The following is a 20,593-nucleotide window of genomic DNA, read 5'->3' as shown; positions in this document are numbered from 1 at the left end:
CCAAAGAAGACCACTTTACAAAATGCACAAAAGGTGTGCTTCTCCCTTTTAGAAGGACTTTGAGGGCTATAAAGCTGGAATGAGCAGAATACAATGATGGTTTTCTTCCCATGAACTTTAGAGAAAACGATATACAATTGCCCTGAGTAGTATAACTTTTGGACTTCTCTGGAATGCAATATCCTTTCCAAGTGGGCAAACCCTTGATGGTGTTGATTCAGTTTTATGTTTGCCACTAATAATAAAAAAGGAACTGGGAGATTTCTGGTGGCAGGCTGCCAAACCATTCATCTAAAGATTTGGTATGTGTGCATGTTTACTTTGAATTCTATGTTATTCCTGTTTAATCATTTATATTGACTTTAGGGAAGGAAACAGTGCCTATGTGAAAAGTTACATTCATCATGTGATGCATTCAGAGATTGCTTCAGAAGTCTCCCATTTAAAAGAAAATAGCGATTTGTCTAATTTTAATCACATCCAGTGTGCATGGAACAGAAGATCACAGAACGAGAGATGAAATAAATAAATATCACCTGCTGGGTCCTTTGAGAGGTACATAAATTACGAGAGTGGAATTTCTCAGTAAATACAGTGCAATCACATCTCCTTCCCTCTCTCCACCCCCACCCCAACCTGCAGGCTAAGAGGCTCTGAACTCATTCAGCCTCCATTTCAACAGAGTATGCCTGTGCAATGCCATACCCTGGGGTCTTTGAAGAAGAAAAGATGCCTTCCTAGACATACTACATCAGTTATTATCACAGCTTGCAACCTCAGAAATTTTCTATCATGAAAGTAGGTGTGTTGAGCATCTAGTTGCATTGGTTCCCTGACTCAGGAAGGGGTCATGCAGGCTGCATGGCTGACATCTTTGTTATGGACACTGTTGGTCCCAAGTCCTCTTTTCTGGGCCAGTGCAACCATTCCCTGGCTGCTAGGAATGGTGGTTGTTGAGAGTTTATAGCTGCCCAGTTCTCCTGAGAATTGCTCTTGGTCAAATGTAGCCACCTGGCAAGGGAGATAACACCCACCCACCCACCAGTCCCAGGCACCCAAAGCCAATGGCCAGCTAACTGTGAGGTAATTGCCTCAAGGTGTAGTTAATTGTGTAGTGTAACCAAGCTTCAGAGCTCCTTGTGGAGTCTGGCTGAAACTAGTTTCCAGGTAACTCCAGCTCCTGGGTGTGTGTGTGTGTGTGTGTGTGTGTGTGTGTGTATGTGTGTGTGTGTGTGTGTGTGTGTGTGTTTGTGTGTGTTTTTTACTGGAGATTGAATTTAGAGCCACTCTACCACTGAACTACATCCTTAGCCTGTTTTATTTCATTTTTTATTATTTATAGGGTCTCCCTAAATTATTGAGGCTGGCCTTGAACTTTCGATCCTCCTGCCTCAGCCTCCCAAAATAGCTGGGATTACAGGTATGCACCACTGTGCCCAGTTTGAAACCACCTCCTTTCTTAAAGGTTTCTTCTGTCAACCTTCTTACCTCACTCACATTCTCCTCAGAGCACTCATTTGCCAGAAGAATGCCTACCTCCAGTTTCCTTTCTAAAACTTTTGAATAAGAATAGATATCAAGTTAGGCAATGAGCCCAGGTCCTTTTCAAATGTGAAAGACCATGAAGCTCATCTGTGGGAAAACTCCAACCAACTCCTTTGTCCCAGAAGTGGAAAAATGGGAGGTGAGAATGAACCCAAATGGAAATTACAGGAAGAATTAAAACCCAGGCTAAAGGACACAACCAATAGCCTTGATACTTTTTCAATGCCTGTTTAACATAGATTTTGATCAATGCTCATACCCCAAAACCATATAAGGTGCTTCTAGGCCCTGTCTGTTGTCCTAAGAGACTACTGTGTGGGGAAGGCTATGGGGATGGCTGCAGTATCTCAAGATGGAAGTGGATTAGACCTGGGCTCCCATGTATTTCGGGGGGGGGGCAGACATAGGCCTCCCTGGGCCCTGGCTCTCATGCAGGTTAGCAAGGCGGAGCTGGGCCCAGCCTGAGCTCCAGTGGGGTTCTGCCAGCAGGTGGAGGTGGTCCTGGGCTGGGCCTGAGCTCTGGTAGGGCTCTGTCGGTGGCAAGATGGACTCAGGCCTACCCTGGGCCTGAGCTCTGCGCAGGTCAGTGAGGCGGGTCTCTGAATGTCATTTCTTAACTGGACTTCCTGACTTCAGGCCTATTAGCTGGCTGCTGGTGTCTTTCTGAATCATGGATGTCATCATGTCACTTCATCTTCAAAAACTTGCAACGGCTATCTTATTACTCACCGAGTAGCAATAATAATATAATAATAATAATAATAATTATAATAATAATAATAATAATAATAATAATATAATAATAATAATAATAATAACCACCCTTTATTATATACCAAGTATTTTACATATATTATCTTCTATGAAGCAAAAGTACAACAAAATTCTAACTTGCCCATTTTTTTCAGGGAAGAACTTTGAGTCTCAGGAAGGGTAAGGAATTTGGTCAAAGCCTCAGTTACTTAAAGGTGGATCTGGAAAGAGTTCTGGCTGACTCCAAAGCCATGCTCTTAATCTCATCACTGAGTTGCCTCTCAGTAAAATCCAGACTCAGCATTCTGGTTCTTAAAACCCTCTGTGGACGGGATCCAAAATAGTTTTCCAAATGTATCGCCCCCAATTTATCAAAGTCCTCCCTCCAGTTATACCAGATAACTTGCCATTTTTTAACATACTTTCAACAGCTCTCTGCCCTATTCCTGCTGTTCTGTCTGATTTGAAGGACCTTTGCCACACCTTTGTCATGTCCTTGTTGCTGACTGTACTTCTTCAGGATGATTGCAACAAATTTCTTTCTTTCTTGGGGGTGGGGGAGTGGGGGAGTACTGGAAATTGAACCCAGAGGCACTTTATCACTGAAACATGTGAGGTTGGCCCTTTTTTATTTTACATTTTGAGACAGGGTCTCACTAAGTTGCTTAGGGCCTTGCTAAATTGCTGAGGCTAGCCTTGAATTTGTGATCCTCCCACCTCAGCCTCCTGAGTCATTGGGATTACAGGCTTGCACCACCACACTCCTCTTGCAATAAAATTTCTTTTTTTTTTTTAAAAAAAGTAATACCTTTATTTATTTATTTTTATGTGGTGCTGAGAATCGAACCCAGTGCCTTGCACTTGCTAGGCAAGCACTGTACCACTGAGCCACAGCCTCAGCACACAAAAAATATTACTTATCCTACCTTCTCTTCTACCATGTGACTTTGAAAGTCCTTCCATTGAGAGGTGAGGCCTTATGTTCAGTCCTTTTGAATCTGGACTGGCCTTCATTACTCTTGTTACCAGTAAAACGTAGCACAGATAATGCCATGTGATTTCCAAGGTTACATCAGAAAAGTCCATGCAACTTCTGCCTGGACCCACCATGCCAGAGGAGCCATGTGTAGGCATTCCAGTAGGCAACCCAGCTGAGTTCCCAGTTGACAGATGGTATCAATGCCAGCCACAGATGGTGTCAATGCCAGCCACATCTTGGACACCCAGCTTCTTGAACCATTGGATGACCATAGCCCCAGTCACACCTAGTTGCAATGACTTAAGAGACTGAAAATAACAACTGCTTAGCTGAGAGTTTCCTGAACTCCTAAACATAAAATTGTGAGCAAACTAGAATGATTGCTTAATGCTACTAATTTTGGGGGTAATCAGTTACACTACCACATTAACCATGATAATACTACAATCTTCCAGTGCCCTAACTAAAAAAGGCCAATTTTTAAAAAATATTTTTTGTTTAATTTTAGATGGACACAATACCTTTATTTTATTTGTTTATTTTTATGTGGTGCCAGGGATCAAACCCAGTGTCTCACATATGCTAGGCAAGTGCTCTACCACTGAGCCACAACCCTGGCCATAAAGGCCAATTTTTAAAAGAAGCACCACTAGTAAAAACTAATTTCTACTTTTTCTTTTTTGGGGGAGGTGGGGGGAGAGGGTACCAGGGATTGAACTCAGGGGCACTCGGCCACTGAACCACATCCCCAGCCCTATGTTGTATACTAGTTAGAGACAGGGTCTCACTGAGTTGCTTAGCACCTTGCTGTTGCTGAGGCTGGCTTTGAACTCACAATCCTCCTGTCTCAGCCTCCAGAGCTGCTGGGATTACAGGTGTGCACCACCACAACTGGCAATTTTCTACCTTTTCCAAGTATTCTTATCAATTAGCTTCTCAAATCATGTCACTTATTACAATTGACCTTATATTATAGTTATTTACATTTGCCTTTTCCTTCTTATCCATACATCTTGAGGGTAGGAACAATATACTACTAATATTTATTATCTCTATATTCTACAACGTCTATCACAGAGCCTGGTACCAAGTAGTCAATAAATGTTTGTCATTCTGAATTAAATTTAAGAGAGAAACCACCATATTCTGAACCCATGTAGGATGGTTGCAAATCTCTAGGTCCAATGGAACTACAGACATTTGTTGCAATTCCAGACACCAATAAAAATAAGTAATTACCAATAAAAGAGTAAAAGGCCCTTATTAAATATGAGAGATAGGAAGATAGGGTGTAGCCCAGTGGTAAAGCAGTTTCCTAGCATATGCCAGGCCCTGGGTTTCATCCTCAGAACCAAAAGGAAAAAGAGAGGGAGGGAGGGAGGGATGGAGAGAGAGAGAGAGAGAGAGAGAGAGAGAGAGAGAGAGAGAGAGAGAGAGAGAGAGAGAGAGAACAGTGTCATATTATCAAAGAGGATATGTTTCATCATTCTGGGTGGGAACATCAGCTTTACTACTTCTAGCTATATGATCTTGTTAAGCCACTTCTCATCTCAGAACCTCAGTTATCCTCTCTGTAAAATGAATTAATAGTGCCCACTTCCTGGAGTTGTTGTGGGGGAAAATGTGATAATTTTGTAAAAAGCATTTAATTTGAAGCTTCAATAATAATCCCTTAATAAATGGCTCATGTTATAGGTAGTGACTATACATTAAAATTCCTGGAACCACATCAATTTCAGGGTCATTCTTTTTTACACAATGATTTGTCACATAAATAACTAAAGCTACTTGTCAGACTCCTTTTAAATATATCCACAGACCATAAATAATTCTTTTTCAGAGCATTTGTCCTGGTTTTTGTTTGAAAATATATGGTCACCAAACCCATAGATCAGAAAACCAAAACATATTGTCCTAGATGGGTGCTATGAGTATCTGCATGTGGGAGCCAGGCCATAATCACTCTTTCACACTCCAGTTGTACTCAGAGAAAAAGATCATTTTAAACTGGTTTGGTTGCCAACTTCTTTTCTGACAATACCAACCTTATGTTAACCACCATGGTGGTTTAGGCTGTAGATAGTGCTCCCAAGGGATATCAGATGAAGGAAAATCCCCAAAGTGACATATGGAAGCAAAATGTGGACATTACTAAATAATGTACAACTCCAGGGATCAATATTTATGCTGTTGTAATCCAGAGGACACCATTCACATAGAATACAATGTAATGGCTTCCTTTGGAGTTTCCCGACATGGCACCTAGATCTTGGTGAATGAATGCCTGTATACTATCATGAGCTTTATCCATTCCACCTTCCCTATTGCTCAAGAGACAAAAACTAGGAGCACACTTCATTCCCAATCTGCATTTGTAAATTCCCTAAAGTGTAAGTGTTGAAAGGTTCTTTATTTAGGCAAAGAGGATAAATAATTGGTGCAATGATTTTTTTACATGATGTGAAGACATACTCTCAAACTATTGTCCAACTCAAAAGGCTCAAAATAGTCCTGGTTTTCTTATTTTTCAAAAACAAAGAAAACTCTTATTTATCTTTAAAAAAAATTCCAATTTTCTCTTCTCCAAAAAATTCCACTTTCTCCACCAAAACAAATAAGCAAATAAACTTACAACCCTATCCATTACACACCATCAACATTTATGAGCAGGCCAACAGTGGGGAATATGAAACTTCCCCCGCCCCAAATGATTTTAAACATAATGAGGGTTTTGGAAAAAATATAATTCTTGCCTTTGTTCTTAATGTGTGCATTTTGTATAGTGAATGGGGATTGCTTCGGGTAGCTTAAACAATCACAAAGCCAATGCAGAATTATGAAGCTAGGCTATATTCAAATAAACCCAGAAGTGGCCGGGCATGGTAGTGTACATCTATAATCTCAGCATCAGGAGTTTGAGGCAGGAGGACCCCCAAGTTCAAGGCCAGCCTGGGAAACTAAGCAAGACCTTTTCTCAAAATTTAAAAAAAAAAAATTTTTTTTTTAAGGTCTGGGGATGTAGCTCAGTGGTAGAGCATCCCTGAGTTCAATCCCTAGTACTATAAAAAAATACTCAGAGGCAATGTGTTCACAGTATGGAGTCTTCTCGCAATAAGGGTCTGGATAAAGCTTGTTTAAGTCACTCCAAACCCCTTTTTCCTCCAGCTTTTCTATTTCCTTTTCTGTGGTACTCAGTGGACATGAGAAAACCTCTCATCATGAAAATCCCTCACTATATAATCAGTCTTTCCTCTAAGGTGCAGGTCTTTGGGTTCCCAAGCATTTTTCAGAAGAAAACATCCAGCTTCCCACATGCTGTAGTTTTCTTTTATTAGCTTCTTAACCAAGACCCTAAATGAACTGGGAGGTTGGTGCAAAGGGAAGAACACACTGGTCTTTATTAGTGTAGAAGGATTTGAAAGGTCAATGCCAAGAAGCATGTACTTGAAGACCAGGTAACCTTTCCCTGGGTATCAAACCCACTTTCTAGTGCTGAAATCTTTCCTCATACTCCATGAGAACTCTCCAATAATAACCCAATTTCTCCTACTACCTTTTAAATTTTTTTGCTGTACTGAGAATTGAACCCAGGGCCTTGAACTTGCTAAGTAAATGCTCTACCACTAAGCTGCATCCCCAGTCCACTTTTTTTTTTTTAATTTTGAGATAGGATCTGACTAAGTTGCTGAGGCTGACCTGGAACATGTCATCCTCCTGCCTCAGCCTACCAAGTAGCTGGGATTATAGGTAGGAGCCACCATGCCTGGCCAACATTTATTTGTTTATTTATTTATTTATTTATTATGCTATGGATGGAATCCAAGGTTTCCTGCATGCTAAGCAAGGGGCCTGCCACTGAGCTACACCATCAACCCACTCATTTTAAAATATTCTTTATATAACCCCTACCAGAAACCAAACTCTTTGAATCCTCCTAATAATTTTGCAAAATGATAGGTATTATTACTATTTTACTGAAAATGAAACCAAGACTCAAAAAGATAAGGTCACAGGGCTAGAAAGTAGCAGAACTGGGATTAGATCCCAAATCTGCCTAACCTCACAGCTCACAGAGGCATGCTCTAGTTTCTGTAAATTATCAGCATTGATCAAGTGTGGATCAGATACAGAATCTCCCTAGGGGTCCCAAGGGTTCTACTGTAATCTGAATATCTTGTGCTTTGTCAAGAGAGGGAGAGAATGAGATCACTCCTTATATCTTATTATATCCTAAAATAACCGACCCTGCCTGACCTTTTCCACCCTGCCATCTGCTTTTCAACATTCTTCAGCAGGCATCCACAGCAGATAGAAAGGCCATGTGGTCCTTGGGCACATGACTGTTGAGATAGAAACAACAAATTTAAGCAGATATGTTCCCCTGTTCCTCTGAAAACACTATTTTTTAAAAAAAGTATGGGTACACCACACTAAATGTATCATTATCAAAATAAGATACAGCATATATTCATTGTTTCACTAATATCTGATGAACAGTTAAGATGATAAGATTTTCCCCAACAGTTACTTTGTGTCTGTGGTCCTAAGGATTCAACCCAGGTGCTTGTGCATGCTAGGTAAGTGCTCTACCACTGAGCTACAGCCCCAGACACTCAACACCTTCTTATATCACTAGGATCTGTATCTACATGGATATAATCTCTCTGGAGGGCAATTGAGCAATATCTATAAAATCTATAAAAATTGGATGTACACATACTGTTTGTCTTACAGTAGACTCCCCAGAATCAGAAGCAGAGAGAAGAACCCTATATTGATGACTTATTGGAGGAAATGTTCTATGGAGAAACATGTAAGGGAGTCAGGGACACAGGATGGCAGGTAAAGGAGCTAGGGTAAACGATGGTTTCAGAAGTCAAGCCTCAGCCAGATCCCACAAGGAGCTCTTGAGTGAAAACAGCACCATATATGTTCTACCCAAACACAAGGAGGCTGGCTGCCACGCTTATGTATTTGTCCACCATTGGCTAAGGGCTGCCCCAGAAGGGCATGTAACTGTCAAGACATTGCCAGGCCAGGCAGCAACTGTAGGCCAATAGCAGTCTACTAGAAAAAAAAAAAGTAGGTATGAGCTTTTAGCAAGCAGCTTCTTCAAGCAGGTAAGGGATGGGTGTACCAGTGCAGCAAGAACAAAGGTCAGGCAGTTGATATAGATAGATGAATCAAGTCAGAGGAAGATGGAAGCTGGTTCAACGGAATGTTAACACCTTCAGGACACATCCCACTCCCCTAACCAATAACTAAAATGTCACCTGCCTCTGGGGAGATTGTCCTCAACAGCAGGGAATTATTAATGAGTATTCCGGGGGGGGGGGAGGGCTACTGAATTGCCCCTCTCCTGCCTTTTTACCTCATGAGAGGGATAAAGGGAGGGAACATGAGACATAAGAAACCTGGAAATTATAAAAAGGATAATATTTGCCAGGCAGAGTGGTGGATGCCTGTAATCCCAACAGCTCAGGAGACTGAGGCAGGAGGATCATGAGTTCAAAGCCAGCCTCAACAATGGTGAGGCGCTAAGCAACTCAGTGAGACCCTGTCTCTAAATAAAATACAAAATAGGGCTGGGGATGGGGCTCAGTGGTTGAGTGCCCCTGACTTCAATCCCCAGTACCAAAAGAGAATAAGTTTCAGCCCTCCCACCGACACACTGCTCTGGGCCCAGTTCTCTGCAGAGAAGTTTGTGTTACTATTCTTTAAATAAAACTTGTATTTTATGCTTGTCTCGGCGTTTCCCTGAGTGTTTAATCTTCACATCTGGGAAAGCGGAACTTGTCACTAGTAACCGATGGTAACACCAGCCCCATAAATTATCTGGGCCAGGCACTAACAAAACCTGCTATCAAGGCTGGGCATGTAGCTCAGTGGTAGAGCACTTACTTAGCATGTGAGGCCCTGGATTCCATCCCTAGCTCCACAAACAAACAAAAAACCTGCCATCATGACCCAGCAATTTCATATTCCACGTATAGTCATTTATTCTCAGTTATGTGTGCATATGTGCTATGTGATGCATGTCCAAGTTTATTCATCACAGCATTGTTTACAATGGAAAAAAGACCATTGATAAGTGACGGGTTAATTACATTGTGGTGCATCCATACAATGGAATACTGTGTAGTTGTGAGAAAAAGAAAAATAAGAATGCTTTTTGTGTATGGATGTGGAATAACTTTAAGTACATATTTTATATGAAAAAAGCAAGGTGCTTTTATAATATGTATTATAGTATGCTACTATGTTTTCAAGGACATATATATATATATATATATATATATATATATATATATATATACATTTCCTTCTATGCACTTAAGTTAACACTGAGACAGACAAGAAATTAGAAACACAATGGGTTGAAGACGAATGGGAGGAGAGTTTTCAAAGTATAGCACTTTGTACCTTCTGAATTTTGTACTGTATTATTTAGTCACTGCTAGTATAACAAAATACCTTAGATTGGGTAACTGATAAATATGAGAAATTTCTTTCTCATAGTTTCAGAGGCTGGGAAGTGCAAGATCAAGGCACTAGCAGATCAGGGTCTGGTGAGGACTCCTTGCTTCAAAGATGGTGCCTCTTGGTGCATCTTCACATGGCCCATAGGGCAAATGTTGTCTTCACATGGCAGGAGGGCAAAAAGGGACTAACTTGTTCCATTAAGCCCTTTTGTATAAGAGCACTAGACCCATCCATGAAGGCAGAGTCCTCCTGGCCTAATCACCTACCAAGAAAAATTGAATATTCATATGTAGAAGATTCTTCAGGATAACAGGGGAAGGAACAAGGGTAAGATATGAATCCAATCCACTGGGTTCAATCCCCAGTATCAAAAAAATAAAATAAAATAAAATAAATTAAAATAAATAACCTAGAGATGACTTACAGTATATGGCTGGATATGTGCAGGTTCTATGCAAATATTATACCACTTTATATAAGGAACTTGAACAACCTCAGATTGGGTATCCGTGGGAGGTTCTGGAACCAGTCACCTGAGGATTCCAAAGGACTGCTATATATGCATTTCAGCCTCAAATACAAGGTTTTGTTAAGTACTTGGAAGATGCTATATAAACAGCAATCTCATTTAACCAAAGGCAAAGCTGGTTTCAGTATGAACTTGCTCGGGACCATGAATCATAACTATTTGTCATAGAATCATGCTAATGTGTTAACTGCATGTTTCACTGACTTATTTTTGAAAACTGACAAATACAGCTGGTTTCAAGATTAATTATGGTGTATAAGAAGGAAAGAGCTGCCAAGTGTTCCATGTCAGCCTATTTGATAATCATAACCATTTGCAACCATGAAGGAACTGTAGCATTTCTGATCAATTAATTTCACCCTGTTTATGATACTGAACTGTGCATTATTTTTGAAACTAAATTTTGAGGGAATAAAATGATGCTCTGTGATTTACTTTTTTGAATCTCAAAACCCCAACAATCATTAATATAGGAATTTTGAGTGCTCTGTTCAGACCATCAATATTATTTCAGTCTTTCAATGATCTTTGTCTATGAAAATAAAGTTGAACATCTGGATAAAAGAAAATGCTTGGCTGGGGTTGTAGCTCAGTGGCAGAGCACTTGCCTAGCATGCGTGAGGCACTGGGTTTGATCCTCAGACCACATAAAAATAAATAAATAAAAGAAAGGTATTGTGTCCACCTACAACCAAAAAACTTAAAAAAAAAAAAGAAAGAAAATGCTGACTTTTTCCATTACCATTTGACTGAAAGAAGATGTCAAAAGGATTTTGTTTCATCAAAACAATGAATCAAAAATGAGAACCCTCACTTAAGCATATTATGGTGGTGAAATTCTTCATCAGCAAGTCTAAGGATTATGTAATCACTGCAAGAACCTTCTCCCCGGTCCAGTAAAATGACATTAGCAGCCAAAGCTCAGAGCATGTGAGTAATGCATAATTAACACATTATTTTAAATCATGTGGCTAAAACAAGTCTTCCCAAGCCCTCAATGTACAACAAAGGTTATATATATTCAGTGAAGAGAGGAAAGCAAAACAGGCTAGCTGAAGAAGAGATCTAAAAAAAGTGGCAAACTTTTTAAAATTATTATTATAATTTTCTTTTGTGGTACTAGGGATTGAACCCAGGGGCACTCTACCACTGAGCTACATCCCCAGTCCTTTGTTAAATTCTGTTTTGAGATAAGGTCTTGCTAATTTACCCAGGCTGGTCTCAAACTTGTGCTCTTCCTGCCCCACACTTCTGAGTTTCTGGAATTATAAGTATTTGCCACCACACCCAGAGGTGGCATACTTTTTTAAATTGGAGGAAGGCATGGGTCCTCATCTCCAGGTTCCTGTACATATAGCAATTGTCTAAGGAGACAGAGGAAGGAAAGCATTTCTGTCCCCGCCAGCCCATCTGGGAATAATATCACTCATGGTCCAGCACTGAGTAGGTAAGTTGGGGGCAGGAAAAGATATCCTCAAAGGCAAGTCCTAACACAAAAATCAGGAGACAGAACCAAAGGGAGATGGTTAGGGATTGGAGGGAAGATAGGTTTGTTCAGGAAAGCCAAAGTCATGAGAAAAACAAACTATGCTAAAACACTGGGGATAGCCTTTCCAATCATAGGCCAGTGGGCAAGGGGCTCTTGTCTACTTACTAATCTCTTTTTCTTTGTTATTGAAGAGACTATAGGGGAAATATTGTGGATCATATTAAAGATTCAACATATCTTTAAAGTGGGAGGAATCTTAGAGATCATTTTGTCCGGGTATTTTTTGCTTTGGAGAAGGCATCTGGCTCTCAACACATGACTATATTCTTTAATTCAAAGGTTCTTGGCTCAATTGTCAATTGTCCACTTTGCTTGGCTACAGCCCACTTCTAAGGCTTCCTCCATAAACTTCATTTCCTCAGAGCTCTCTGCAAGCTCCAGACTTGAAGTCATCCATGACTTCCTACTTGGCAATCATTGTAGCCAAATGCCATAGCTCCTCAAACTTCTCAGATTCCCACTTTGTTTCTGGAGAATGGGACAATTGTCCAGATCACTACTGGTTGCTTGAAAATTTTGGTAATTTCCAGTAAAACTTCTGAGAACTGCCTGCCCTAGTCCAGTGCTTTATGCTGAAGGCATCAGTGTTTCTCCAACCTTCCCATTGCAGCCTCTAGACCATTACCCTAGCTCCCCAATATTTAGGTGAGTTTTGAAGCCCCTCCCCTACCTTTTGCAGTGCTGGGGATGGAACCCAGGGCCTTGTGCATGGTAGGCCCTAAAGCTCTCTACCACTGAGCTCTTCTCCCAGTCCCATGAAGTCCTTTGATGCCTGCAACATATCTTCCTATCAAATTTTTCTTGTGGCAAGTACCCAAACTCTCCTACTGGAAAGTGAAAGTCAAGATGACTACTGCAAAGCAAGGGTGCTGGGAGTGGCCAACTCTCACCTAGTGAAATGCAACAGTGGTTGTCACAAGAAGCATAGCATCCTATAACAAGGGAGGCCTGAGATACCCAGGGTGGCCATGTCTTTTGAATCCAAGTATCAGAAACCCACCAGAACCAGCTTAAGCAAAAAATTATACAGGGGAGGTATTCTAAGAACAGTAAGGTGTTTCTGGGATTCCAAGGAAGAGTTAGACAAACTTCAGGAAGGGCAGAGAACAGGGCTGGAGGAAAAAGAGGAACTCATGAATTTCTCTCTCCTCATTTCTAGGTTTTGCTTCTTTCCGCATTTCCGTTTTCTTCTTCACTGTAGGAAAGTTTTTTCTGTCTCCTAGGCAAAATGGGAGTGAATATTCTAGATCAGATCATACAGAACGATGTAGAGATAGGAAGATGGCCATTCCCCTGTTCAAATCCTCCAAGGGGATAGGTGAAGGCATAATATCCATTGAAAAGAAGGCATGGTTCTGCCCCTCCCCCTGGGATTCTGACCACCAGAACCCAGTCCCTCAGCTACCACCCTACACCCATGGACCCTACTCCCTCTCCCTTGCCCCATGAAGAGTGCACACAGTTATTCCTTTGCTCTGGGGGCACTGTTTGGCCTTGACCTGAGAGAGTCCACTCTACTGGTTCCAGATGTTACTCTTATTTGCCAGAGACTGCTTTCCTGATGTTTTGAGTGCTTTTGAAAAAAAATTAATAGTCTTTATTTTTTACAGCAGTTTTAGGTTTACAAAAAAATCAATTGGTAAGCTCCCAAGTGCCTTCCTCCCCCCACTATAATCATCTTATTATCACAGTGGTACATTTGTCACAACTTGTAAACCTATAGTGACATGCCATTGTAACCCAAGACCATAGTGTACGTTATGGTTCATTCTTGATGTTGTGCATTCCATGGGTTTAGACAAATGTATAATGTCATATGTCCACTATAATATCATATGAAATAGTTAAAATTCACTACAAATCCTCTGGGTTACACTGATTCATCCTCTTTTCCCCCTCCACGTAGTAATCACTGATCTTTTTAATATTTCCAATTTTTTCAGAATGTCATACAGTTGGGATCATATAGTATGTAGCCTTTTCATACCATATTTGTGTATGTGTGGTGCTGGGGATTGAACCCAGGGCCTTGTGCATGTGAGGCAAGCACTCTACCAGCCTGTATGTAGATTTTTCAGATTTTTGGCTTCTTTCACTTAGTGATATGAATTTAAGTTTCTTCCATGTCTTCTCATGGCTTGATAGCTCATTTCTTTTTAGCATTGAATAATATCCCATTGTCTGGATATACCACAGTTTATTTGTCCATTCATCTACTAAAGGGCAGACATTTTGGCTGCTTCCAAATTATGAATAAAGTGGCTATAAATATTTGTGTGCAGATTTTTGTGAGTATGTGAATTTTTCAACTCACCAGGAAGAAATAACTAGGAGCATGATTTCTATTAGTTTTTTGTTTGTTTCACAAAACTACCAAACTGGGCTGAGAGTGTGGCTTAGTGGTAGAGTGCTTGCCTAGCATGTTTGAGACTTGGAGTTTGGTCCCCAGTGCACAAAAATAAATAAATAAATAAATAAAGCTATCAAATTATTTTTCATGCAATGGCTGTACCATTTGCCATTCCTCCTGGCAATGAATAAGAGTTCCCATCATGTCAAATTCTCAGTAGCATTTGGTATTGTCAATGTTTGTGATCTTTACAATTCTAATAGGTGTGTGTGTTGGAATCTCACTGTTATTTTATATGCAATTCCCTAATGGCATGATATGGAGCCTTTTTCTTATGCTCATTTACCATCTCTATATCTTCTTTGGTGAGGCATCTGTTCAAATCTTTTACCTATCTTTTAACTGAGTTATTTCCTTAAAGAAATGTTTAGTTTTAAATAAATGTTCTTTTTTTAAAAAAAAAACTTTATTTTATTTTTATGTGGTGTTGAGGATCGAATCCAGCGCCCTGCGCATGCCAGGCAAGCGCGTTACCACTTGAGCCACATCCCCAGCCCCAAATGTTCTTTTTCTAATATTTAGTTTTTAGTTGTAGTTGGACACAGTATATTTATTTTATTTATTTATTTTTATGTGGTTCTGAGAATTGAACCCAGGGCTTCACACGTGCTAGGCAAGCACTCTACCTCTGAGCCACAACCCCATCCCTTAAGTAAATGTTCTTTTAAAATTTTTTTCTTAGTTGTAGATGCTAAGGATCGAACCAAGAGCCTCACATGTGCAAAGCAAGCGCTCTACCACCAAGCTACAACCCCAGCTTAAGTTAATGTTCTTTTTAATGACTGGTTTTCAGAGAACCAAATGTGTGTGTGTGTGTGTGTGTGTATGTGTGTGTGTGTGTGTGTGTTACTGGGGATTGAATCCAGGGGCACCCTACCACTGAATTACATCTCCAGCCTTTCTTTTTTAAATCCTGAGGCTGGCCTCAAACTTGTGATCCTCCTGCTCAGCGTCCCAAGTCGCCAGGGTTACAAATTCTCCCAAATGCATTAACTACAAGCCAGCCCACTGTCCCCAGAGATTTTTCATAGACCTTGAATTTAGATTTCCCCCCTCCAACTTTCACAGATTTTTCATCTGTGGAATGGACCATGGAACTGCAGGGGACACCATAGGTTGACTTGCTTCAGGACCCAATTACTAACTAGAACTATGGCCTTTGCACATGACCCATTCTGCTGCTGAGGGGACATTTGCAGCTCATGATGCTCAAGCACTTCTGACAAAGAAGCCATATAGTAGCAATATTATAGAAATCTGGGAAATAGGAGGTTGTTCAGAACAGCACTGAAACTCTAAGCAACAGCAACTTACTCTCTTTGACTCAGAATAGCAAGGTTTGCCCAGAATTCTTCCACCCAGAGCTGGTGAGGAATATGTAGGGAAAAGTGGGAGATCTTCAATCTGGAAAAAAAAGGGGGGGTGTAAAGAATCATAGAAAAGACCAAAGATAGGACTTAATCATTATGGGGGATGGGTATGATGAATCTGATTCCTTCATTGACTGATTAGGATTTGAAGCGAATAATGAGCTTGTTCCTGTTTCTCTGACCATAAAGTGTGGAGGATTCTGTATTAACTTAGGAGCCCTATAGTTTTGTTTTGTTTTTTTAAATCAAGATCTGATGATAACTTCATTAAAGAAAGGAGGTGGGGGAAGACCTGAATAAACTTCTCAGAAGAAAACAAATTGCCACCAAATATATGAAAAAAAAATGTTTAGCACCACTAATCATTGGGGGAATGTAAATCAAACCTGCAATGGTATTATCATCTCACCACAGTAAGAATGGCTGATAGCAATAAGACTAATGATAAAAGTACTGTACAGGATATGGGGAAAAGGGAACCCTTGCATACTGGTGGGAATGCAAATTAGTACAGTCATTATGGGAAATAGTATGGAGATTCCTCAAAAAAATTAAAAATAGATCTATCGTATGGTCCAGCCATGAACATGGCACTTTGGGTGTGTATCCAAAGTGCCATGTTCATTGCAGCACTCACAATAGCCTACAAATGGAAACAACCTACATGTCCATCAGATGATGAATGGATAAAAACAATGTGGTGCATATACTTAACTGAATACTATTTAGCTTTATAAGAGAATAAAATCAGCTAGGTGTGGTGGTGCATGTTTTAATCCCAGTAGCTCAGGAAGCTGAGGCAGGAGAATTGCAAGTTTAAAGCCAGCCTCAGCAATGGCAAGGTGCTAAACAACACAGTGAGAACCTGTCTCTAAATAAAATACAAACAAGGACTGGGGGATATAGCTCAGTGGTTAAGTGCTCCTGGGTTCAATCCCTGGTACCAAAATAATAATAATAATAATAATAATAATAAATTATTGTTATAGTTCGAATCAAAGTGCCCCCTAAGACTTAAGTGTTAAAAGATTGATCACCAGCCTGCAAGCCTACTGAGAATTGGTGAAACTTTTAGGATGTGGGTCATAATGGAAGAAACTTAGGTCATTAGGGGTGTGGGATTTTGGCCCCTTCTTTCTTTGCTTCCCAACCACCATGAGGTCATCAGGTTTCCTGTGTCATGCACTTCCACCATGATGTGCTGCCTCACCCCAGACACAAAGCAACAGTTCCAAGCAACCATGGACTGAAACCTGTGAAACCACGAGCCAAAATGAACCTTTACTCCTTATAAGTTGGTTATCCCAGGTATTTTGTCACAGCAATGGAATGTTGATTAACACAATAGTATTCTTGAAAAATGCCAGAAGACAGATTGGATTAAAAAACAATACCCAACAATATGCTGTCTCCAAGAGACTCACTTCATAGGCAAAGACATCCATAGAAGAAAGGATGGGAAAAAAACATTACTCACATGGATGATGTAAACAAGCAGGGGTTTCTATCCTCATGTCAGACAAAGAGGACTTTATGTCAAAGTTAATACAAAGAAGGACAAATCATTCCCCTGATTAAGGGAATGATACATCAACAAGACATAACAATTGTAAATATTTATGCCCCAAACAATGGAGCATCTCATACATCAAACAAATCCTTCCCAATTTCGAGAATCAAATAGACCACAACACAATAATACTGGGTGACTTTAACATGCCTCTGTCACCAATGGATAGATTCTTCAAACAAAAACTAAGAAGCCACAGAAGTAAAAATTATAATTGATAATTTAGACTTTACAGACATGTATAGAATATTTCATCCATCAATGACTAAATACACTTTCTTCTTAGCAGCACACGGATCCTTCTATAGCATAGATCATGTTATGTAAACTATCACATGTGTTGGAATACAATTGTAATAGTACCTTAATATATTTTTAGCATCTGTATGGTTATTTTGATAGCTCTGTTTCCATTGATATTAATTTTTGTGTTCTTGCTTTTTTCTTGATTAGACTTGTTTATTTTTTAATAAAATTTTAGCTGAATTATTTTTTCTCTATTTTATATATTTCTGTTCCTACTCTTATTTTTTCCTTCTTACAACATAATTTGAAAATAATTTGATTGTTATTCTAGCTTCTTTCTGATACAAGCACATTAAGTTATAAATGTTCATCTGAGTACTGTTTCATCCCAAGGATCCTGATATATTAAGCTTTATTATCACTTAGTTCAAAGCACTTTTTATTTACATTTCTTGTGCTTTCTTCCTTAACCTCTGAGATATTTATAAGTGTGCCATTTAATTTTGAAATAGTTGACATGTGGAGGTGGGGGTTCCATATAACTTAAGGTGATTGATTTCTTTTTTAAAAAATTATTTTTTAGTTGTAGTTGGACACAATACCTTTATTTTATGTATTTATTTATATGTGGTGCCGAGGACTGAACCCAGGGCCTTGCACATGCTAGGCAAGCGCTCTACTGCTGAGCTACAATCCCAGCTCAAGGTGATTGATTTCTAATGTGATAAAACACGAAGGAAATACAGTCTGCAAAATTTGAAATTAAAAAAAAGTAATGGAAATGTTTTTTATATTGATTGTATTGTTACATGCACGTTAAAACCGATCAAATTGCATACTTCAAATATGCGCATTTTATTGAACTTCAATTTTGCCTCGATAAAGTCATGGGGAGGAAAAATGCCAGGAGAGTAGATGCAAAGTGTTCTCTCAACAAAAGGATAACTATGTGAGGTAATGCCTATGTTAATTGGCTGGCCTTAGTCATTCCATAATCATGTATACTCAAAACATCATGTGGTACAAGGTAAAAACACAATATTATATGCCAATTTAAAAAATAAAAATAATCTAAAAAGAGGGAAAAAAATCACCAAAGAAGGAGAAGTTGAAGGAAGGTGATAGGAAAAGAAGAAAAAAGGTGACACTTTCAACAAAGATAAGAAATCAACAAAGTCTACATTTCCCCAAGCTGCCTTCATAGTTCTCAGTGCTGCTGAGGAGAAAGAATAACAAATGCTCTTGGGGCTTTGAGCCATAAAGAGATGTTTGCGAGAATTCAGAAAGAAAAATAGACCCAAGAAAACAAAGACTAGGAGAATAAGCCTATGGGAATTGAGGAACACCTCCCACCCCTTGCTTTCAACCTGCCTGTCTGCTTTTGACAATAATTGGCTTCAGGCAGCCACTGCCATGGTCTTTCTGACTGATTTGGGCTTGAAGCAGATGCTCAGTGAGTCTGGAAGGAAGGCTTTTCTGTGATATGAATGATGAAAGAGATTCTCTTGGGGTAGGATTGGATCAGGAATTCAGAGTTGCATCCTGTAACCCCCTCAAAGGCCTGCCAGTGCCCCTGGAGAAGCACCTATCAGATATGGAGGCATGGATTGAGAAGCTGAGCAGCCACATTGGCTCTGAGGTTCATGGCCATCTTGCTTTGTGCCCTCCCTGCAGCAAGGATCCCCCAGTCATTCTTGCTCAAGGATCCCCCAGTCACTCTTACTTCATCTTTGTGAGCTGGGGAGTGAGTCTGAAGGAGCCTCTACAGAAACTTAAAGAAGCCATCAGTAGGGCATTGCCAGAGCAGATGGCCACATACCAGGACAAATGCCAGGAACAGACACAGTAAAGATTGTGAAGATTCTAGAAGAAGATAAAGACAAGGAGCAGAGGACTGTTCTGATAAAGAAGAATTAAAGGGGAGCAGAGGCCATGAAATTCCAATGGAATGATGGAATCAGGGGTGGGGGTGATCTGTCTAAGGGTAAAAATGAACCTGGAGTGCTGTGACTTAGAAAGAAACAAGATGAGGTCTGGGAGGATTGTGGGAAAGTTTATCTGTATGCTGAAATGCAAACTCTGGCCCCAAGGAGCATCCCAGGTGTCTGCATAAGGGGAGTAGCCGGTGTCATGGATCCTTGACTTTAATATAGACCATATTAGTCAGGGTTCCTCAGAGAGTCAGAACCAAGAGAATATGCGAGAGGGGATTTATTTAAGGAAATTGGTTCATATGATCAAGGAGAAGGCCAGGAGGTCCCACATAAGCCATGTAAGCTGGAGAACCAGGGAATTTATTCTGGAAGCTTTAGAACCTGTGAAGCTCCCAGTGCAAAGCCAAAAGTCTGAGAATCCCATGAGTCATTGGTGCAAGGCTGATTCTAAAGGCCCCAAATCCTGGGCTTCCAATGATCAATGATGTTTAAGGGCAAGAAGAGGAGAAGGGGGTCCCATTTACATACACACACACACACACACACACACACACACACACACACACATATAATACGTGGATACAATATCTTTATTTTGTTTATTTATTTTTATGTGGTTCTGAGGATCGAACCCAGTGCCTCACATGTGTGAGGCAAGTGCTCTACCACTGAGCCATAACCCCAGTCCAAGGGGATCCCATTTGGAAAGAGAAAGAGAGACAGAAACAGAGAAAGCAAGAGTCCCCTTACCTTTTAATTTCGCCTTCTCGCATAGAGGGTGGCTGTACCCATTCAGTCCTCCAGCCCCGACGCCAAGCTTCTCTGGAAACACTCTCACAGACTCTGCATCAAGAAGGCTTTATCAACCAACCATCTAGGCACCCCTCAATCCAGTCAAATTGATACCCCAAATTAATCATCACACTGATCAGGAAGAAAGTAATAGCTCCTTCCAAAGTCATAGACTTGGCCTGGTAAAAAGGTTTTCATCCCATCAGACCCAATTGACAGGTTCACTGCTTTGCCTTTGTTAGGGAAGAAGTGTACACATTGGGACCTCCCTCAGGAGTGCTTCCTGACTACAAAGAGCTATCCTGCTGGGTTCCCTTTGGCAAAAGCTTTCCAGAAGAGCAGCTGTGTAAACTGCAGTGCCCAAGTTTGCCACAGACATTTCATGGAGCCTGAGAACCTGGACCCAGGTCAGTTTTCTATGAATGCTTTCAAT

The 20,593-nt window shown here is 40.3% G+C and overlaps 1 pseudogene; it reads left to right on the top strand.

Annotated features, from left to right (window-relative positions):
- Positions 1–1,621: 1,621 nt before the first annotated feature.
- Positions 1,622–19,283, top strand: LOC110598011 (ubinuclein-1-like; annotated as a pseudogene).
- Positions 19,284–20,593: the final 1,310 nt, after the last annotated feature.

This window comes from Ictidomys tridecemlineatus, chromosome X (assembly GCF_052094955.1).
Source record: "Ictidomys tridecemlineatus isolate mIctTri1 chromosome X, mIctTri1.hap1, whole genome shotgun sequence".
In the NCBI taxonomy this organism is placed as follows: Eukaryota; Metazoa; Chordata; class Mammalia; order Rodentia; family Sciuridae; genus Ictidomys; species Ictidomys tridecemlineatus.
The sequence above is the reverse complement of the archived record's forward strand: the minus strand, read 5'-3'. Positions and strand labels throughout refer to the sequence as shown.